Here is a 7,988-nt window from a genome sequence, read left to right as displayed (position 1 = left end):
TGTTCAAAAGTACTTTCTATGCCTAGAATGAGTATTAAAAAATATAGGCAAGCAATCTTAAATAATTGTTAAGATCATGACTACTTTCTCTAACCAATTTTCCAGTCTCTCTGTAAAATAATTCCCTGCTTATAGATCTTGCAACTAAGTCTATTGCTCAGATCAGGAAATGAGTCTGGGCTCAAAAAAAAGAAAAAAAAAAACAGTACTTTGTGACTGATTTTTCTATGCATTCGAAAAATGCCTTATTTCTAAAATTAAAACCTTATGCTATATTCAGATAATTGAGTATTGTATGTATCTAGTATTTATTAAAAACAAAGAAGCTAAAAAACACTCCAGTTCCATTCATTATACTCACCTTGCATTATTAAACTATTTTTTTAATTCAATGAAATAAAATAAGGACATTGTCTTAGTTTATTGAGGCCGATATTATAATATGCCACAGACTGCATAGCTTATACTCAACAGAAATTTATTTCTCACAGTTTGGAGCCTTAAGGTTTAAGATTGGGGTGCCAGCATGTAGAGTGAGGGCCTTTTCTGTGTTTCAGACTTCTCATTTCATCCTCGCATAGCAGGAGGAGCATGGGAATTCTGAGTGGTCTCTTTTATAAGAGCACTACTTCTATTTATGAGGGCTTCGCCCTCATGACCTAACCACTTCCCGAAAGCCCCACCTCTTAATACTATCACTGTGGAAATTTGAGTTTCAAAATGAATCCTGTGAGACATAAATATTCAGACCACATCATATCTATTCTTAGAAAGTGGATAATAGTTAAAAAATTAGACTTAAACAACAAAAATAGGTGAATCATGATATTAATGAAAATATATTAATTTTATATCTATTAATACTGTATAGTTATTTTTTATAATGTTTTTGAATGAAAAATGCATTTATTATCTTGACTAATACTTTAAGTGATGGATCCAAGAATGGCATTGTTTGGGGGAAGGTGAGGAGTAGTTACTGTCACTGAGATAAAGAATACAGAGTACTCACCATAGTCCCTGAAAGAAGTCAAAAATATCAGTTTTAAAGTTTTTTTAAGAATACATAGAGGTAATAATGAGGAGAGTTTGGGGGTAAGGTTTAGTCCTACTGGCTGCAATAAACTTTCAGAAAAAAAAAAAAACAATAATAATAATAAATCATTATTTGACTAAAAACTAAAACAATTCTTAAAATTTATTTAATGTATTTTTTGTTTGTTTAAATAAAAATGAATAATATTGTAGAAAAATCAATAATCTTTGTTATATTTGTTCTCTATAAATCTGCATGCCAGTATCATTGTGGTTGCTTTTGGATACATTATACCTTAAAAATTTAATTTATATTATTTAAAAAATACATCAATCCCTTTATCAAACATAAAAGGCCAAAAGTCAATAGGATTTATATAGAAAAGCTCTATTCCTGTTATTAGTGGACTTTGAATTTCATGAGAGGAATAAAAACATGCAGATATCAATGGTGATGTCACCTTTATCATTTGTTTATCTTTTTGAATCATTTGTATCTCTAAGATGCCAAAATAACATCAAATTAGTGAAAAAATGTCTAGGCAGTTAATAATGTTGCCTCCATAAAACCAGTTTATATAATTGTATTATGTTCCACACATCTCAATAGATTATGCATAGATTAGGCTCAGGTAGATATAACATTAACTGACAATGTTACACAAAGACAAAAAATCTAATTTTCCTACATTTTGAGGAAAAATACATTTTCTATATGAATTTTCTTCTAACGCCTGTGCAGATGGAATTGCACATTTTATTCCTCGTCTTAATTTAGAACTCAGTTTTGTGTTTCTAAAAAACTAAAAAGTAATTTTAGTCACTTACCATGTACTCTTTTTATAATTGTAATCATGCCAAATTATGTAATTACAAAATATTACAAGTAGCAGCAATCATATGCAGACAGCTTGTAATTATGTAATTACTATGTGGACTTATAGAATTATGATACCTTGAGATGTCAAAAATATTTCAATATGATTATTAACTCTTTCTTAGTATAAATCTAATTGAATTATATAATATACATAGGAAAAAATCAGGCATTCAGTCTAGTATCTGCAATTATGAACCTAAGAGAAAATTTAAAAAAAAACTTCAGGATAAGTAATTTATATTTAAGATGTTCTGAAATATCGATTTTCTACATACAAATGTAGTAACAATATTATCTAGTATTTTTATTATAATAAATGTTGAACCGCTATAGATTTTTATATCAGCAAATTAATTCAAAATAGATGCATATTAAATATTCATATAAATTCATTTATAAGCAACCTATACTCAAAACAAAAAAATACATAAGTAATACATAAACAATATTTTTTACTTAGGAGGAATTTTATTTGTAGTCATCTAATCTAGTAACTCATTTAACATATTTTTTTTTTTAAATGGCTTAGATTGTGGGTGTTGTGAGGACATCTTACATACCACAGGAATCCCAAAAGGTGTGAATAAAAAACATATATTTTACTACATAAAAATTAAAAACTGTGGTCTGCTTCCATTGTGGCGAAGCAAGCTTACTACAGCTTCTCTCTTCCACTGATTTACAACTAGTCACAGAGAGCAACTGCTTCAGGACTTTGAAAAATAAACAAAGAATTAGACTGTAAAAGGAGTCAACATTAAGGAAGATGCCCAGAAAGATGATTTCATCATTTTTAAAATTTTTTTTTATTTTGTGGATTTGCAGGGAGAGCAGTCCTAAGTCTTAGAACTGCACAACAAAGCAGTGAGGTGAATAGCTGTCTCTGATAGAAATATTATGTTTACGTTCAGCCAGAAGAACCTCAGAAAGGTTCTTCTCAAAACTCTGCAGGCAGGAGTGTGGGGATGATGGTCGAGAAGAAAGAGGTGAGGAAAGGGATCTTCTAATTCTGTACATGAATCATCATACAAGTAGGGCTCACCCCTGTGTTATACATCTGTGAGGAAGACCCAGATCAGAATGCCAGAGACTTTGAAATTAAACTTAAGCTATAAATCACATCTCAGATTAAACAATGAAAAGAACATGCCCAGGACAAACTCAAAATATAATAGGCTTTGAACTGAGATTCCAATCAATACCCACATAAGATAGGGCAGAAATTATGGTCTAATACTAACCATGTTGACTGCCTGCTGGAAAGCAATAAAATAAACAAAAATGAAAATTGTTTTTTGCCAGAAGGTTATAACAAAACTTAGAGTCTATATACCATTTTATTCAAATTTACAATTCAAAATTACTCAAAAAAAGGTAAAGTTAACCAAACTACAATGAAAAATACAGTCAACACATGCCAGTGCTTATATGACTCAGGTTTAGAATATCACACAAAAATGCTAAAGCAAATTCTAGAACTAGGCTTCTTTCGGTAAAGAAAAATAGACTTGAAAAAATGAAAAGATATAAATTCTTAACATAAAAGAATTTTGTATACAAAAAAGAATCATTTTGAAATTTTAGCACTAAAAAGTATATTTGAAAAAAATTAAATAATCTTAATAGCAAAATTGGAGTCATCGAGGAAAGTTTCAGATAACTTGAAGATAGCTGAATTTAAATGATCTGGTATGAAAAACAGAAAGCATTGAAAAAGACGAATAAAGTCTCAGGTATCTTTTGGACAATTTAAAAAGGTCTAACATTCATGTAATTAAAGTTTCAGAGGAAAAAAGTAAGGAATTAGTGCAGAAAAAAATACTTGAAGACATAATCACTAATAACTTCCCAAATATAGTAAATGGCAAAAATTTAGACATGTAAGAAGCTCAGTGAACCTCAAGCATAGTTAAATTCAAAGAAACGAAGCCAAGGGACATGATAATCAAAATAATAAAAAGCTAATATAAATTTTAAAAATCTTGAAAGTATCCAGGAAAAAAAAAAACACATTAATACAGAGGAACAAGAATTTTGAATGATTGTGGATATTTCATAAAAGCCATGTAAATCAGAAGATACTAGAATGATATATTTAAAATGTTGCAAGAAAAGTACTCTAAATGTGAATTTTATATCCAGTAAAAATATTATTTAAATAAAATAAAATTAAAGACATTGCTAAGTAAAGGAAAACTGAGAGGCTTTGTTCCTTGCAGACTTGCTCTAAAATAAATGCTAAAGAAAGTTCTTGTGGTTGAAGGAAAATACAAATTGTAAATTTCTAGGAAAATACAAAGTATATTCCATCTTAAATTTTAAAAATATAACTGTTGAAAGCATAATAAATATATGCATTCACTTATTTATATATAAATATATATATGCCTAAACAATATAATCTGGCATTTTTTTGATGCATATTGATGTAACATATATAGCAATTATAAAACAAAAGTTGGTTGATGTGGGATAGTGGGTAAACGGATCCATATGTTTGCAAGCTTCAAAATTTTATTTGATATAGTAAAATGTTAACTGCAAGTAGATGGCAAATGTGAGCTATGAATGTTGGAATCCCAAGAACTAAGAGTAAACAATTTAATCCAAGGAGATATAGCTAAGTGGCAATATATAAAACCAAATAGAATACTAAAATATTCAAGTAATTTAAAAGAAGACAGGAAAAAGGAACAAGGAGAACAAAAAACTAAGATAAACAGACACAAACAATAAAATAATAGAAAACATGAAAACATATCTCACCAAAGCAGTAATTATATTGAATGTAATGAATCTAAAATCAACAGTTGAAGACAAACAATACCCAATTACATGTTGTCTACATGAAACCCATTTTAAATGTCAAGACAGATATAAGTAAAAAGTAAAATGATTTTTAAAATATTATTCAAAAGCCAATAAAAGGAAAGATGAGTATCTATATTAATATTAGGAAATTAGACTTCACAACAAGGAATATCAACAGGAATAAAGGATATTATAAATGTGTTATTTCACAAAGCAAAGGTAATAGTAATAAATGTTTATGAATCTAATAATAAAGCCTCAAAATACATGAAGCAAATATAACTGAGAGAAGAAATAGATGATTATTAGAGGATGACTGCAAATTTAGCACAGAAGGAAATCGGAGGTGCTAATGGAACTATTCTATATTGTGATTATAGTGGTGGTTACATGATAGTATGCATCTGTCTAAACTGTTGTGCTAGAGATTTCTGTCAGAAGAGGCAGGGTAAAAAAGTCAGCTGTGTGTAAAATGCAATGATGAACTTCACAATTATGTGTGAGGATTAGAAAGCTGGATGGTGGTTTAAGATATTTTTTCTCCAAGGAGAGCCACATAGGCTTTCAGGAACTAAAGACTGTATTCTGATTTGGTTGATATGTGATAGATATATGTAGATATAGGCTTTCTATTACAATAAAAATTTAAGGAATAAACTTTTTCTGTTTTCTTTTTTTCTTCTTTTTTTAAAATTCCTATCCTCCCAACCGTCCCCTTATTTCCTCCCCCCACACACTCTGTTCCCTTTTGGCAATCATCACCTTGTTCTCTATATCTATGGATCTGTTTCTGTTTTGTTTTTTTCTTCTTTTTTTAAAATTCCTATCCTCCCAACCGTCCCCTTATTTCCTCCCCCCACACACTCTGTTTCCTTTTGGCAATCATCACCTTGTTCTCTATATCTATGGATCTGTTTCTGTTTTGTTTTGTTTTGTTTTGTTTTTATAGACACATATAATTGAATTTTTTTCATATTTTTCTTTGAATTATTGCCTATTTTCAGCTAGTATCTGTACCTATTAAGCCCCGTGTTAGAATGAATTTATTTAGAAATGAATGTGACGGTGCCACTGTCCACAAACATTGCGGAGTTTACATCAGGGCTATTTTGAAGTCTTTAAAAAATGTTATGTATATATACATAAAGGAAGGGTAAGCAGCATATCAGAGAACTTTATGGTAAATAAATAAATATACTGTTTTTAAACAAAGGTTTTCTCAGATTCTTTAAAATGCAAATATCTATTTTAAGTATTCAGGAAAGAGTTGTGTGTGTGTGTATACACACATATAGTATTTCCCTAAATTACATAACTGCAGTCGAGATTTTTTTTCTACAAGGCATCTCTTAGGAGTATAGTTATAAAGAAAAGTTATTGAAAAACAATAATACAAGAGATGTCTAGCTTGCCAGAATTACGGAAAAAGTGACATAGTATTTTCTAAACTCTGAAAATTAACATCGAATTTATTAGAATGATATGATCTTAGCTATATAAAAGAATCAAACATTTTTTTAAAATTGAACCATATAAATTTTTCCTAAGTTATCAATATATTAATGATAGAACCAATGAGATAATGTTTATGTTTTCCGGAACCATATCTAGCACCTTATAGACACACAATAAATAATTGTTTTCCTTGAATTGTGCTTACTTTTTGCCTCTCCTCATTCAGAAATGGAGCTACAATATTAAGAGTACCAAACCAGCTCCTCCCATCTGGTCTATCAAGTGGAATTTGTGTTAAAGCATTTGAGAGAATGTCTCTATTTGTATATATGAGTGTGTGAAGCATATATGTGTGTTTTGCATGTGTGTGTACGTGTATGGTATGGGTATGTCTATACATATATCTGGAAGAAATACAAATGTTTAAATTTAAGGTATCACAATAAAAAATATGTTAACCATAAAATTTGATAGTACAATCAGAGCTTTTAGAATTACTGATTCAAACATTTTTAGTATATTAAAAAATATACACCAACAAAACAAATTTTGGTTGCCCTTAAGTATCCGTGTGCCTGTGTATTTTGCTCTGATTGTTGATAAACACTAACAAATATTTTTATTACTCATAGTAGATAGACCAAGATGTGTAGGTAGTTTCTTTCATAGTAATAGGAGCAGAGCACATCTTCTAATGCATATAAAATATTCTTACACTAAATTTACTTTGCTCTTTTTTTTTCTGCCACTCTAAGTAGTCATGTAGTAGTGAAGACTAATATAAGTACTTTTCCCAACACTCTGAATTCAGATGAGAAATCAAGTTCTGCAACTGTACTAATTATTTAGTTCCATGTTTGATAAATCCAATATGTTTGTAGCTGCCTGAGAACTCCTCATTGAGAGCTTTTCTTGAGAAATTTATCCAGACCTTTTGGGACTACTGGTGACACTATGAAACTTATTTTATTTTATTTTATTTTTGCAGCCTAAAGCTGTAAAGACTTCTCAGAATATATCTTAACCAAGGAGTGGTACTAAAAATGAGGCACACATCTAAAAAAATGAATTTGAATGATTCTCTAAAATTTGAGATAACTGTGAATTTAGCTGACTCATGGGCAGTTTTCCTCATCCTATATTTAATCTCTCTTGTGAAACAATAATAATAATAAATTTAAAAGAGGCATTCAGAATCATTATTGACAATTATCTTAGGTATTGTAATGCTTAAGCTCTTTTTATTAGCGCTCTGCTGATTCTACTGCCTTCTTAAATTTTTACTCTTTATATCCTCTATACTTTGGTATTGATAATACAAGTTGATTTTTTTTTTTTTTAAATTTAAACTCTTTTTAGTGTCTGCGGGCATGCTACCCTGAACAAGCCTGATCCCATCTGATCTCAGAAGCTAATAAGCAGGGGCGGGTCTGGTTAGTACTTGGATGGGAGACCACCTAGGAAGACCAGGGGCTGTAGGCATGAAAAATAAAAAATAAAGAAAATAAGGGATTGTAAGCCGACAAGTTTCTTGCAATCTGTGAGGTAAATCAAGGGTTGCCTCGCCTAAATAATAATAATAATAATAATAATAATAATAATAATAATAAAATAAATAAATAAGTAAGTAAATAAATACATAAAAACCTCTTTCTGGGTTAAGAATTACTGTCTGTGGATGGATGGACATATTAATCCAACAGAAAACCTTATAACTGCCCCCATGTTTCTTTATTCGTGCCTTTCTTATCTATTCCTCTTGAAGTTATTTCTTTAAACTCTAGACTTAGAAAGTTGTTAATTTCAA

The 7,988-nt window shown here is 29.7% G+C and overlaps 1 pseudogene; it reads left to right on the top strand.

Moving 5' to 3' along the window:
• Positions 1 to 7,541: 7,541 nt before the first annotated feature.
• On the top strand, positions 7,542 to 7,663 carry LOC112474917 (annotated as a pseudogene).
• Positions 7,664 to 7,988: the final 325 nt, after the last annotated feature.

The sequence above is a fragment of the Pteropus alecto genome, unplaced genomic scaffold, assembly GCF_000325575.1.
Source record: "Pteropus alecto unplaced genomic scaffold, ASM32557v1 scaffold7, whole genome shotgun sequence".
Lineage (NCBI taxonomy): Eukaryota > Metazoa > Chordata > Mammalia > Chiroptera > Pteropodidae > Pteropus > Pteropus alecto.
Note: the sequence above shows the minus strand (reverse complement) of the source record. Positions and strands in the feature narration are given on the sequence as shown.